This window comes from Alosa pseudoharengus, unplaced genomic scaffold, assembly GCF_046254945.1.
Source record: "Alosa pseudoharengus isolate Yale_2024_CS ecotype anadromous, Long Island Sound unplaced genomic scaffold, YU_APseudo_1.1 YU_APseudo_1.1_scf_5, whole genome shotgun sequence".
Lineage (NCBI taxonomy): Eukaryota > Metazoa > Chordata > Actinopteri > Clupeiformes > Clupeidae > Alosa > Alosa pseudoharengus.
The window spans coordinates 6847589-6860623 of record NW_027468837.1 but is presented as its reverse complement, the minus strand read 5'-3'; the positions used below and the strand labels follow the sequence as shown (position 1 = coordinate 6860623).

The 13035-nt window shown below is 40.6% G+C and overlaps 1 long non-coding RNA gene across 1 annotated transcript; it reads right to left on the bottom strand.

Moving 5' to 3' along the window:
- Positions 1-8147: 8147 nt before the first annotated feature.
- LOC143104106 (uncharacterized) lies at positions 8148-12775 on the bottom strand. Its single transcript, XR_012983002.1, has 7 exons — positions 12673-12775; positions 12304-12402; positions 11905-12039; positions 9496-9583; positions 9334-9404; positions 9040-9174; positions 8148-8915 (listed from the first exon to the last, which is right to left on the bottom strand). It is a non-coding gene; the product is annotated as an uncharacterized LOC143104106 (long non-coding RNA).
- Between the last annotated feature and the right edge of the window lie 260 nt (positions 12776-13035).

Below are 13035 nucleotides of genomic sequence, written 5' to 3'. Positions count from 1 at the left end.
AGATGTGGCACTCATACAGTGGACATAGGCAATGTGCAAGATAGGCTATAACAGAAAACCACTGAGTTTAATCTTGCTACTTGTGTGCTGTGGCCTTTGCAATGTCAGTGGTGCAGAGGTTCAGAGATCAGTCAGTCAGCCTACTGTTTGTTAAACCCATATAGACAAAAAGCAAATGTTCTTAAAAAAATATGTCCTATAGCAGGGGTGGGCAACTAATTTCCCCAAGGGGCCACATGACAAACTGGGACTGTTGACGAGGGCCGGACCCAAAATACCGAACTCAAGTCTGAACTCAATTCTGTCCAATTCTATTCTGTTCTTGTATAACATTAATTAAATCATATGGTTTTGTTTACTACTACTCGTAAGAACAGATGAAAATGTGAGGGAGACAAAGGAAAAACAGCAATAGGCTATTTAATCTATGTCCAGTATTTAATCCTCATTCTCGAAAATGATTTTTTGACATGACATTTTTTTTTCAGTTTTCAAAGACTGATATAAAAAAGTACTACAATATCTATATAATTAGGCTAGGCCATGAAAATGTGAAGGAGTCAGTACAACCATAGGCCTGTGCCACCATTTCATCAACATTCAGCAATATTTCATCATTAAATCATTACCATCATTAAATTAACTCTATGCAGAATTAGACTATGAAAATGTGGAGCAGACAATAGTAGGCTGTCATTAGTTAATGAACATGCACAAAGAAAACTATTTTAAAAATGTAGGCTATGTTTTTGCTTCAACTTTATGCACAAAACTGTGATTGGTCAACTCGCCCTGTGTGTTGAGCCGGCTGCTTCAAGCAACCTGTGGGTAGTAGCATCATACTAGTTCGCTAACATAAGCTTTGCAAATAAACTCTGCCAGTAACGTTTTGAAATTAACACTTCGTATCGCCAACAAACAGCAGGAGTTCGTTCTGACAACCTTTGCGGTGGTGAGCGACGCAGACATAAGACACACAAAACTTTGAAAGGTTTACGCCGACTTAAAGGCAACTGCATTGTGTCGACGCAGAAGCATACATTCTATTCACCAGCACAATTCAGTGAGGGTGTTTAGGCCTACATCGTATGCATCCACGCACAAATGTATGGGCGTACAAATAGCAGTCGCTTTCAAAATAAAAGCAACGACATTGATTTGCGTGCATTATCTCTATGCTAGGCTCTTGACTATTTGTTCTTTCACGGACCTTACGCGGGCCTGTCAGGGAAAGCCCACGGGCCGGATGTGGCCCGCGGGCCGTATGTTGCCCATGTATGTCCTATAGGCTACTAGACATAGGTAATTTCCAGAAGTCTTTATTTAGGGTCATAATTGCATAAGTTAGCCCATACATGGGCAACATTCGGCCCGCGGGCCACATCCGGCCCGTGGGCTTTCCCTGACCGGCCCGCGTAATGTTCCCTCGTTCGTTTGAAATCTCTGATTGACCACCTGTTCGAGGGATTTGCGACAGCCTTTCCCAGCTGTTAAACATGTTTGTAGCATATCACTGTTCAACAGAATTAGTTTTAAAAACGGAGGGGATAAAAGAGAAGAAGGATGGTTTGTGTGTTTTCTTCCTACACCTCACGGTAAGCTATTCTGTTGCTCTGATTGGTTAGGTCTATCCAATTGAGTGCAGAGGCATTCCCCCCCTGTATCGGTTGAAACACGCCCCATAACGTCCCAATGGAGCAGCAGACTCATATTCTGACTAGAATTGAGTATCACTACCTCAGGCTAGTATTAAAGTACAATAATATAGCCATCTAAATATGATACACCCACTGCCAACATCTTGAACTAGCAGTAATGTCAACACTGTACCAGTAAATCGACTAGTAGTCGACAGCTATAGTAAAAAACTTGTCAATTAGTAAAAAAGAGTAGGCTTACTTTATATAGCTATTGTTTGGAAGATGTGCAGAGTCCAAAATTTGGCCCCAGTACCAACCAAATGTGAGTAAAAAATCTATGTAAATAAAATAGATTAGCCAGTTTTCTTTTGGCAGGTTGCTGACATGTCTAAAAACAAAATGTCACTACAACAATCAATTTGCTAAGCCATGCAGCATTATTCTCCCTCCCTCAGGCCATCTGGTAAGGTCTTGAACTTTGGTGTACAGAATGAAGGATTCTGCCAACATCACCGCCTCCTCTGCCTACTTGGAGTTATGTTCTTTTATCCACAGCTGCACATCGTTATTCACCATCCTCAAGAACTGTTCAAGCACCAACATGTCATCGATCTCCTGATAAGTATGGGCCTGCCCTGTGGACACACACATTTTTCTGTGAAAAGTTGGTGAAATGTTCTTTGGGTGACTCAATATCTGAGTGGATTGAAATGGTTGCCTGTATGTCTCTGGAGGGATCTCAACTTCAAACTTATTTTAACTTAAAGAAGCCCTATGCAGGTCTGGTTATTCCTTCGCTGTTTCTGGGTTTTTGCCGGATTTGGGCTCACATTTTTCACGACATAGCTCCCCCTGCAGCTTCGGTAAGTGACTGCTACGCTAAACCCCCACTAGCTAGCAAGCTAGCCATCAAAAAACCAAGCTAAACACATACAGGGCTCACAATAAAGTGGTCGAGCAAACACATTGTTCAAGAGACTATCAAACCACATTACAAAAACCCAAGTTCACCCAAGGGTAGGCTACTTACAATTTCAACAGCAACAAAGCCAAGTCGGCGTCCGTTTTGCAGTCTTAGAAACTACAATCTGACTACATTTTGAGGCGCGATTGGATACTTCCGCTGAGTCACATCCGGATTTATCCGGTCCGGGTTCAGAAAGTTGCATATTCGGTTTTTCCACGGAGAAGCGATAGAGGGAGACGAAGCACCCTAGCCTAGAAATCTAGACGCACCCTAGCAGCGGCAAATTAATTTGCTCAGCCTGTACGTCTAGTATCAAACCATAGGGATTTCTATTGGCTGACGCCGTGGACGTCATCCAATCACAGCGCTCTATTTAGAGAGTCTTAAGGCGGGCTTAACAGGATAACGACAGTCCTGCGACGGTGAACAAGGAAGGTGGCTATGGCAGTTGTTTGAATCGGCGTTGGCGTCAACTTTGAAGGAGTTGGACTTGTGCTTTTCTTTGAAAGTTGAGCAACACAATGCACTTAAGTCATTCCTTTCGAAGAAGGATGTATTTGCCTTGCCGACCGGATACGGATATGGTGGTAGCGCTGGCCTATTGCATGCCTAGGCAGTTTGAAAGACAATTCTCTGCCCGCCCCTTGGATTAAGCGAGGTGAATGGTTCGATTCCAGACTATACAATTCAATGATATAGGATGGCCCGCCAGGCTAGAAGCACCCACCAAACAACCCAGAAAGTGTTGTAGAACCATCAGAACGACTCTCAACCTGCATAATTAAGGTCATTTTTGCTAAAATTGTTGCATAGGGCTTCTTTAAATTATTTCTTCCATCTTAACATAATCCATTGCATAGTCCATGGTGATATTAGGCTGCTCTTGCTTTAGTAAGTAATGGCACCAGGATAAGTGCCCACTCTCCCTGACACCGACTTGCCATTGCAATTCTTTCAAATGTTATAAAAAAGTGTTCTATCCTCATTTCTGTATACTTTTGCATTTCTGCAATTTTACTTGCATTTTGGGTCCCCTCCATCCAGTGAATTGCACTGTACTTGTCTCCACCAGTTCCATTGCTAATGGTGCTATAAATGTTTCTACCCCTGCCATTGCCTCTAAAACTGCCACTGCCACATACATCCCTCCTTGACGGCACTGCTGATTGTTGAAGCGTTGTCGCTGAGGCCACCGCTGTGGGTCATGTCTGAGCTTCACTCATCAGGAGACGGAATGCACTTGTTGCTGTTGACACAGCTGAAAGTGACAGCCCTCGTGGCCCCTCCAACAGCCTTGTGCTGTGGCTTGACCACAGCTCCTTCCCATTTCCAATCTCTCCTGCTGCACCTCATCCTACAGAAGGTTGAACTGATGCACCATAGCTGTCCACCCCTGGTCTTGGCAGGTTTTGTCATTGCACTCTGTTTCTGCTAAGAGTGTTTGGAGTTCCTAAAGAGAGTTCTCAGTAGTTTTCTGAGTCAATTCATGTTTTGTTAACACTCTGCTTCTGTTACTAACCCCAAGCCTATGGTGAACTTGGGCTAGCCCGAACTAGTTTCTTTACAGAACAAGGAGACAGGTGATAAGACATGGAGGCAATGGAATTACATTTGATTAATATAAACTTTTTTATTAAATTTTCTAGATACTAATGCATCAGTCCATAACCCATATAACATCAAGGATTACATATCATATACATACTAAGACACAACTAACAAACAGACAAACAAACAAAGCAAAAAGAAAACAAACACAATGCCTATGCATAACTAGGCCATGTTTCACATGAGACAGGTGCAGAATGTAATATTAAATTAAAGTTACTTTTCTCGCGAACCGTTTACCACAACAACAAGCGACTGACATCATTTAAAAGCTGAGGAAAAAGCTTTTTCGTGTGATGTGATACATGTGATGTCTGTGTGATGAGTAGGCTACTTCGCGAGTAGTTCAAGAATGGGTGAATTTGGACACACTCTCTTTTTTGCCGTGCTCTGTCACTTTCTCCACTGCATATCCCAACGCAAATCCCAACGCAAATTGACCAAGAAGAGCCAAACATCTTCGTCATCTACGGTGATAATTAAGTCTTTCAACTGAACTGCTCCCTGCTTCTCTTCAATTTCCCTTCCAAATTACTTTTTATTGTCTGAAGATGTTGATCGCAAGAATCTAACATTCTAAGCAACAGCAAAGCTACTTCACTTGTATTTAGGGTACTAAAAATGTGCACAGCAGCTAACCAAAGTGCAGTTGGTTCTCCCGCCATGGTTTTGGAAATCACACACCTGCTGCATCTGAAGGCTCACGCATAATAAGGCCTACGACTATGACTCTACACGCCCCCTGTTGCACGTCACGTTTTAATTTGCTAGCTGATCCTGCCTCCTGGCTCCCCAAAATGCCGGATCATGTGAACAGATCAGCAGGCCGGCAAATTTACATCTCATTTTCAGACACACGATGCAACGTGTGTGTGTGTGTGTTTGCGTGCCAGTTTATGACTGTGTGTTTGACAGTGCTGCAGGGGCACAGAAGGCATGGGGGACGTGGGGGATATGTCCCACGCAGTGCTGAAGAGACGGCCATCGTCCCCCTCACTTTTGATAAGGAAAAAAAGCCTTATATACGCTAAATAAATAATAACCTATAGGGTTTGCGCTAAATATGTAAAACTCCCCATTAACAGGATCGCATCACTAACCACAGCCATCTACAGTAGGCCTACTGTAAGACTGCACAATCTCATATTCACTCTGTTGGATATCTGAAGCCAGTTTGTCTACTAACAACCATCATTAGAGATGCTTTTCGTTTGGAGCGGCATACTGGTAGGCCATCTAAAGCATAACATTTTCGGTTTGGTTTGGGATCTAATTAACTTTTGGACTGTTTGATTATATTGCTAAATGTTGGGACTGATGGGCACTGAACTCTGGGAGATATTTGATGGCTCACTGTTATGTTTCATGCAGTTGAAAAAGTGTCGGGATTTCCACCGCTGTTTATTGCGTGACAAGGCAGCCATTCATTGAATAGGGGTTGTGCTGTAATAGAAACCTTTTTGCGTAGCCAAGTAGCCTAAATTGAGTTATTGTTTAATTATGCATGATTTAGTAGGCTACTTTTTATTAAATTCGTAGGCTGGAATGCCTTGAGTCACGCAACAATTGCGTTAAATGTAGTAGGCTTCAGCCTCTGGCAATTAGCTCGAAAGGGGCGGCAAGACAATGAGCTTGAGAACGTGTGTTGGAGACCCATGGTAGGAAAACGACTTTATTAATCCAACCAACAATATAATAAAATATTAAGAAGAGGTGTTATTTCATTGACTTAAATCGAAGCAATGTCTTCTAGTGCTTGTGGATTGATGGCAATTGTTGGTATGGTATAGGCAAATATGGGAACCTGCCTTTATTTGTCCAGCTATAAATAGAATCAATCCCGGGCATAATTTGAGGATTTATGGTAGCCTATCTCCTGCTCAACATGACATTAGCTGTTATGTTTATTGATAACAAACTCAACTAGCCTACTGATCAACTCGTTTTCACTAGCCTAACTATAAAATACAGGTATATAGGCCTACCCAAAGTTTTTGTTCTAAGACATTTATTTCAAACATAATTTCAAGACACAAATTGGATACTTCAGTTACCTTGGTGCATAAATCCCAGAGAGTAGGCTACCACACCCCAAAGTGATGGGCCTTTCTTACGCGTTTAGTGTGGGGTATAAACAAGCTGAGAATTTAGCGGTGTCACGTCTGGCTCTCTTTGAAGCTTGGGATAATGTGGTATATTACTACAGTAACAGTATTTTGTTTTACTTCTTATGTAATATATTTTTTTTCAATTTTATAAATGCTTTGTTTAAATGCTGTTGGAACAAATAGTAGTTGATTATAAAGGCAACTTTCTGTTGCAATTTTCTGTGTGTTCTGGACTGGCCAACATGTTCTAACATTGCATAAATATTAACTGCCAACACATAGTGGAGAGTTGATTTGGTTTATACCAGACAATTTAGGTACTGTAGGCCTAACTACGCTATTTGAACATGTAGTCTATGTTTGGATCATAGGCATGATGATTCATTCATGGCTTCATAAAATATCAACATCATGTTGCTTTTAGAGTATTCTACCATTGGCCCAAGTAGTGTAAAATAAATCTAAAAAAATTAAATAAAAGTAGAATTGCACATAGCAAGAAGCTGGTCTGAGGGCAGATCTGGCGTTGTGCTCATCTCACAGTTTTGACAGTTTTAATCAAAAAATATTTTGAAAACAATCAATGGTATTATCTTAATATTCTGGCAAGTTTAAAATATGATGGTCGAAAGTGGGCCAGAGGTGGCGATCGGATATCTGGAAATCTGATCTCACTATGGGTTTGTGTTCACAATTTGGTCCCCCTCACTTTCAAAATATCTCCTGCGCCACTGCAGTGCTGCCTTATATCTCAGCAAAACGTACATTTCAACATCAATATCCCAATTTCTCAACATCCCCTACTGGCAACCGTTCGCTCAATACCACCATCTACAGGCTGATGTGTGTACAGTCACTAAATCTACACATACAAATTCATTTAGGGCTGTATTTTCGGTCACCAGCGCATGGCGTAAAGTTCGTTATTCACCGGCGCGAAGTTGAATTCGTTATTTTGCACCTTTATTTTTTAAGCACTGCGCCCAGGGGTGTGGCAATTAACAACCTAGGGAGGGACCTGGCGCATTGTCTAAAAATCGCTATCATACACCACCTAAACCTGGTCAGAAGTCAATGGCGAGTTGTTCATATGCTATTTTAAGAGCGCATGTCAACAGTCATATTGGCAGGTGCACGCACCATCCTTCTATCATTCATGAACGCACACCAGCGCACGTCCATGCAAAGCATTACAAATTGCACGATTACAATGGTAAACATAATTAGAATAAAGATATTACGAAATACTGTACATCTCATGATGAGTAGTTATTCACCATCATTTGCAAATTGGTAATGACGGTTAAAAGTGATTAGGGGAGAGGCGAGAGACAAGTATGGAGCACAGCTGAAGACGAGATATAAGCAACTCCTCTGCAGGATAAATGTTGTTTTATTTAGTCATTTGAGCAACATTAGGGTAAGTGTTGCTTTTTCCAGCCTATGTTTTCTATAGTAACCCATTGTCAGTCAATAGTGAAAGTAACTGCATATAACTGTCTTGTCGTTGACTGACTCCTTGGTGAAGTTAGTTTCACTTTGCCAATGAGTTCAAATAATAGACGAGTGCAAATGCGTGAAGGCTATGCTAGGTTTTAGTAAAGCATGGTTTAAGAATGACTATTCCATACGGTCTCGCAAGCAGCCTCCTTCAAATGCGCCGTTGAATGCCAAAATACCGATGCATTTATTTGACATATCGCGCATTGCGCCGTTAAAGGGAATGACAGATGTCATTCTCATTGGTTTAAAATGATGTTACGCCCCAAACACACCCATATGACTGATTAAAAGACCTAGGAACACCTTGTTACGCCATGCGCTCCACTTTTGAGAACGAAACCCCTCCCAATGTGAACTGGACATCCTACTAAATTTGAATAGACTTTTGACGAGTGACGATGCACTTTAGAATGTCATGATAGGGCCCTTATTGTATGGCCCCCCATGGACAGCGAAAACTGCATTTCTAGTGGGGCTACATGCCCACCAAGCTCCATGTGCCCCGGTATTTCGGTGTCCTGGGAATCGTTGACCACAAATTCAAAGTGAAAACAAATCATGCATCCTGCATCTGACCCACATCTGAATTATCAGGTGGTAGGAGATTTGATGACCACGAACTTGCATGAAATTAGAAATTGGACCTGTGCTTTTTAAGTTATGTAAGTGAACACAGACAGAGAAAAAAACAAGCTGAAGGAACCAGATTACCCTCTGCCCCCACCTGGGCTTGACTTAAAAATGTATAAAAAATGTAAGGTAATCTTTCCTGTTTGGTGTTAGTGCGCAGGTTGTTATTCACTGACCAAAAATGTATAATCAAATCACAAGTAGAGAACATAAAAGACATAGACACAGCTTTAAGTATTATCAACTTAGTCTTGAAGTGTAAGGTCTGTCACCATGACCTATTAAATGCTGCCAGCTGTTGGTGAAACAGAGAGTCGTGCAAAGATCCAGTTGCTGAACTATATCACTTCAGATTATAAAGAGAAGAGCGTTCTGCAAGCTCTTGGGTCTCCTGAACTGACAAGGTCAAGAGGCCTGCTTCTAGAGTCAACGTAGGGTTGTATTTTCTGCTGTATCTAGCTGTAAAGAAGAGAATGTTGCAATTTATGAGGCATTAGAAAATGTAAGCATGGTTGCTATTCAGAGACAATATTTTAAAAAAAAAAACCTCAGAAAAGATGTAGATGATGCTTTTACCACTCACCTCTAGATGCTCTAGATTTAGTCCTCCAAGTATAGAAAACCAACGGTATGAACAGACAGATTAGAATGAATACTGATCCGTATATGAATACATTCTGAACCGTTTGGAGCTCTTTTTCAGGTTTACCTGGCGGTGCTGTAACACAATAGACGCAACATTTTTTTTAATTGTGTGACACATTGTTTTCATCACCTTTGCACAATTTGTGTCATCACTTTGCCAGTCACTTGAGTACATTTACATTTGGGCAAGTGTTCATTTACATTTGCCCATAGAAACAAAAACAACACTCACGTATTATACCACACTTTGCATTGTGTGTTCTGTTACCAGGGAAAACCTCATCTAAACCAATGCTGTGGCACCTGTTAACCACATGTGAGAATATGACAAGATTGTGGTGAAATTCATAAAAGAATGGTAAAATGTACAAAAACAATGATTTCAATGACTTACTTTATGAACGGCTTGCAAGTGCCATTCTCAGTGTCAGAGTATGAAGTATTGTTGCATGGCTGGCAAAAATATGAAAACTTGTAATTTCCTGTAAATATACAAAAATGCATTAGTTTTTACTAGTAAAAAGATAATGTAATGGGTCCAAAGATAATGGGCATCTGAACACACAAAGCAATTTTGATCATTTCCATAACAATTTGTGTGTTTTATTTAACTTTAAAACACTCAGGGCCAGATGTAGGCTACTAACGCTTTTGCGACCACTTCAGGCATATTTGTTTCGCAGCGTGCGTGTAAAATCATTGCGAGGTATGTACAAACAGGCCGCAATGATGTAAAAGCGCAAACTGCCTGTCGCGGAAGCTGAACATGGTTAATTGCGTTTTTCGTGTCATGCATATGCATTCATGGGAGGATCCAGGGGAAAGTGGGAGTTTAGCGTAGAGGGGAAGCGTAAAAAGCGCCTAATTATGTATTTTGCGGTATGTACAAAGACTGCTCCTGAAAGCGCACGTCTATTCTGGGCCTAAATACTTCCGCCTTGTAAAAGCAGGTGTTAATCCAAATTGCAGTTCAATGCATCAATAAGAGAAGCTTTCAAAGACAACATAATCGCTATTTAGAGCACCAGTTTTGTAAGTATTTGTACTATCAAAAGCAACCTTAACTTTCGTTGGCCTTTCGAATGTCTTACTTTCACGTCATTCACTTAAACTTTCATACTTGCTAGATTTGACCAATTTTCCATAGCCTACGTGCACAAGTAGTTTGAGTAAAACTACTGATCTTCATTATCTCCCTCCTTGTTGACATCTTATCATGTATGTATTATTTCATTACGGAGCCCAGGAGGTGTCATTGCAAGATATTTTTTGGTATATATCCAGAGAGAATGTGCACTCATTTTACTAAATTGTGTGCACATTTTACTAAATCGTGCGCACGATTTACTAAATTGAGAGCACAATTTAGTAAAATGAGTGCACAATTTAGTAAAAGTGTGCACGATTTAGTAAAATGAGTGCACATTCTCTCGATACACAAAAATATCTTGCAATGACACCTCCTGGGCTCCGTATTTCATGATTGCTAAACGTTTGATTCTTTTTAATGTTGTCATCAGTTAACTTCATTCAACTGTGCTTGTATAGGCTCTGCCGTTCAGTTGCATGGATGTTCGTAAATTGCGATTATGGGCGGAGAAAGGCAGAGAAAGGCGCAGTTTACACTAGTTTGATAAATACGACGGAAACTTGGGTCCGACAGCGTTCGCAATCTGCGGTTTGTCCATGACGCTGATAACGCTACGTTCGCAAATGTACGTACATCTGGCCCTCATTGTGTTCTCGGTCAAAACCGGCCATTAGAAATGAATGGGTGAGAAAATGGTCAGTGTCCAGGAACACACCTGTTGATCAGATGGACTGTATCTGTGCTTCTGTACATTTACACATTCACACAACCCCCCCTTCACTCCCCCTCTTTGCTTCTATGCCAGCCCCCACTGAAACCTTTCCCCAATAGAATTTTCCACTTTCTGACTTGCATGAGCTCAGGTCAATGAGGCCTGCAGGCCATAAAGCAAATGGAAGTTCAAAACTGGTAATATCCATTAGAACATAAGTTGATATAAAAAGGTCTATCACAACATTAGATGATAACGTGTGAATATGCATTTATAACAAGTCATAATGCAGCGGTCATTTTTGACCGGGGACACAAAACTAGTCAACATAAAACAAACACAACAGAAAGGCTAGTCTGCAGAGCTGCAGGTTCTGTACAAAATGTAAATGTTTCAGTAGGCTTACTGTCCTACCCACTCAGTTTTGAGTTTTAGAGGTGGCGATTCTTATCTGTCTTTGTCAAAGTCATATTCACTGTGATCTCAAGTGCTCTATTCAGCTTGATATGGGGTTTTGCTAATGAGCACTGATCCAACTTGTACAGAGAATAAATGAATAAGGAGATGACACTGAACTTCCTTTACCTTTGTAATGGCCTCTTTGATTTCCACAGCTTTATTTACTCATTACTCTAATGTAACCTTTTGGACTTAATGGCTTTAAATTAAGCTCCTTTGGACTATGCTTTGATTTATTGCATTTCTCGTCTTTTGTGTACTTTATGCATATTAGTGTAGACAGTCAGCAAAATCGATAAAAGTGTATAAAACTTTACCTAGACTCTGCCTGATGGCACCATGGTTAAGAAATTGTCATGAGATTATCAACAGTATCAGTAAAAGAGATTATTAACCATATTTTCCGCATCTACTTCGACTGGCAATACTGTGTAACCTACTACACACTCTTGATTGTTTGCTTTCTCTCTCCCATACATGATTGAACTAACTGTGTCCCTGCATTTTCATTTCTTTTTCTCTCTCTAGGGTTCAGGTCTCACCTTCTCTTTTGAGTTCTTCACCTTCTCTACAGTGTGGTAGCTTCACACATCTTCCACACTCTGGGTTAGCACAATCAAAACCAGGCCGGCAAGAACATTTTGCATTAGAGGTTGAAGTGCAGCTTTGGGCGACCTCTGCGCAATGAGAGAATACAGGTATCAGCTCAGTTTTCTCAGCATGGGTCCTCATGTCAGCAACGAATTCAGAAATTAACTCAGAAATGCAACACATTTATTGAAACTCAAAATGCCAGGTGTGTTATTGTGTGATAATAATTATTGTTTGATAATAATGGCTGAGATAAAGTCTTGTAAGAAAACTTAAAATGTTCAGTTAAGCTAGGTCTACTTTGATTGAAAAAGTTTATAAAACCTGCTTGTGAGTCATGAGATACATACCATGTTCACATGTACGACACTCATGGCATGAGCCAAATTCTATGAAATGCTTTGGTGGATTACAGGGCCGACAGCCTTCTGTACCATGTACATACAGACCTGTGTAGGACACAGTATCTTCTTAATTAATGGCTTGCGATTGTTGGGAATTGTTACAATTGTTGCAAAAGACTACCTTAAAGTAAACCTTCCTATTGGAAACCACACATTATGCATTATGGAATGTAAACATCCAAGGGTTGAAATATTACATTGATCTTAAATGTGCAACTCTTGAAAATAACAGAAAGGATCATTAGTAGTAAGTATTCAAATCAATAATATATTTAGTCACTGTATGTTAGTAAAACAAACATTATCATGTTTTACCTTCTGGGCATTTCTGGGACTGTCCTTCACAAAGTAACAAAATCCACACAGATATCATCCAGCTACACCAAGTTAGTTTCACCTGTAATTTAGTGAAATCCATTTCATTCCACGGCTATCAACTAACTGGTCTTTTTATTGCTCGCTTGGGTATAAAAGTGTTTTCCATCATGACGTTGCATGTGGTCAGCAGGCACCACATTCACACACTCACCCACACACATGCGTGTGAGTATAAGCACGCTCTTGTATCCACAACACTTGAGTCAAAAAACGGATCTGAGAAGACATGCGTTCACGTTGCAAATACACAGAAGTGCACCACAAACCAATACTGTTAGTCACTATATGTCTACTAAGGTC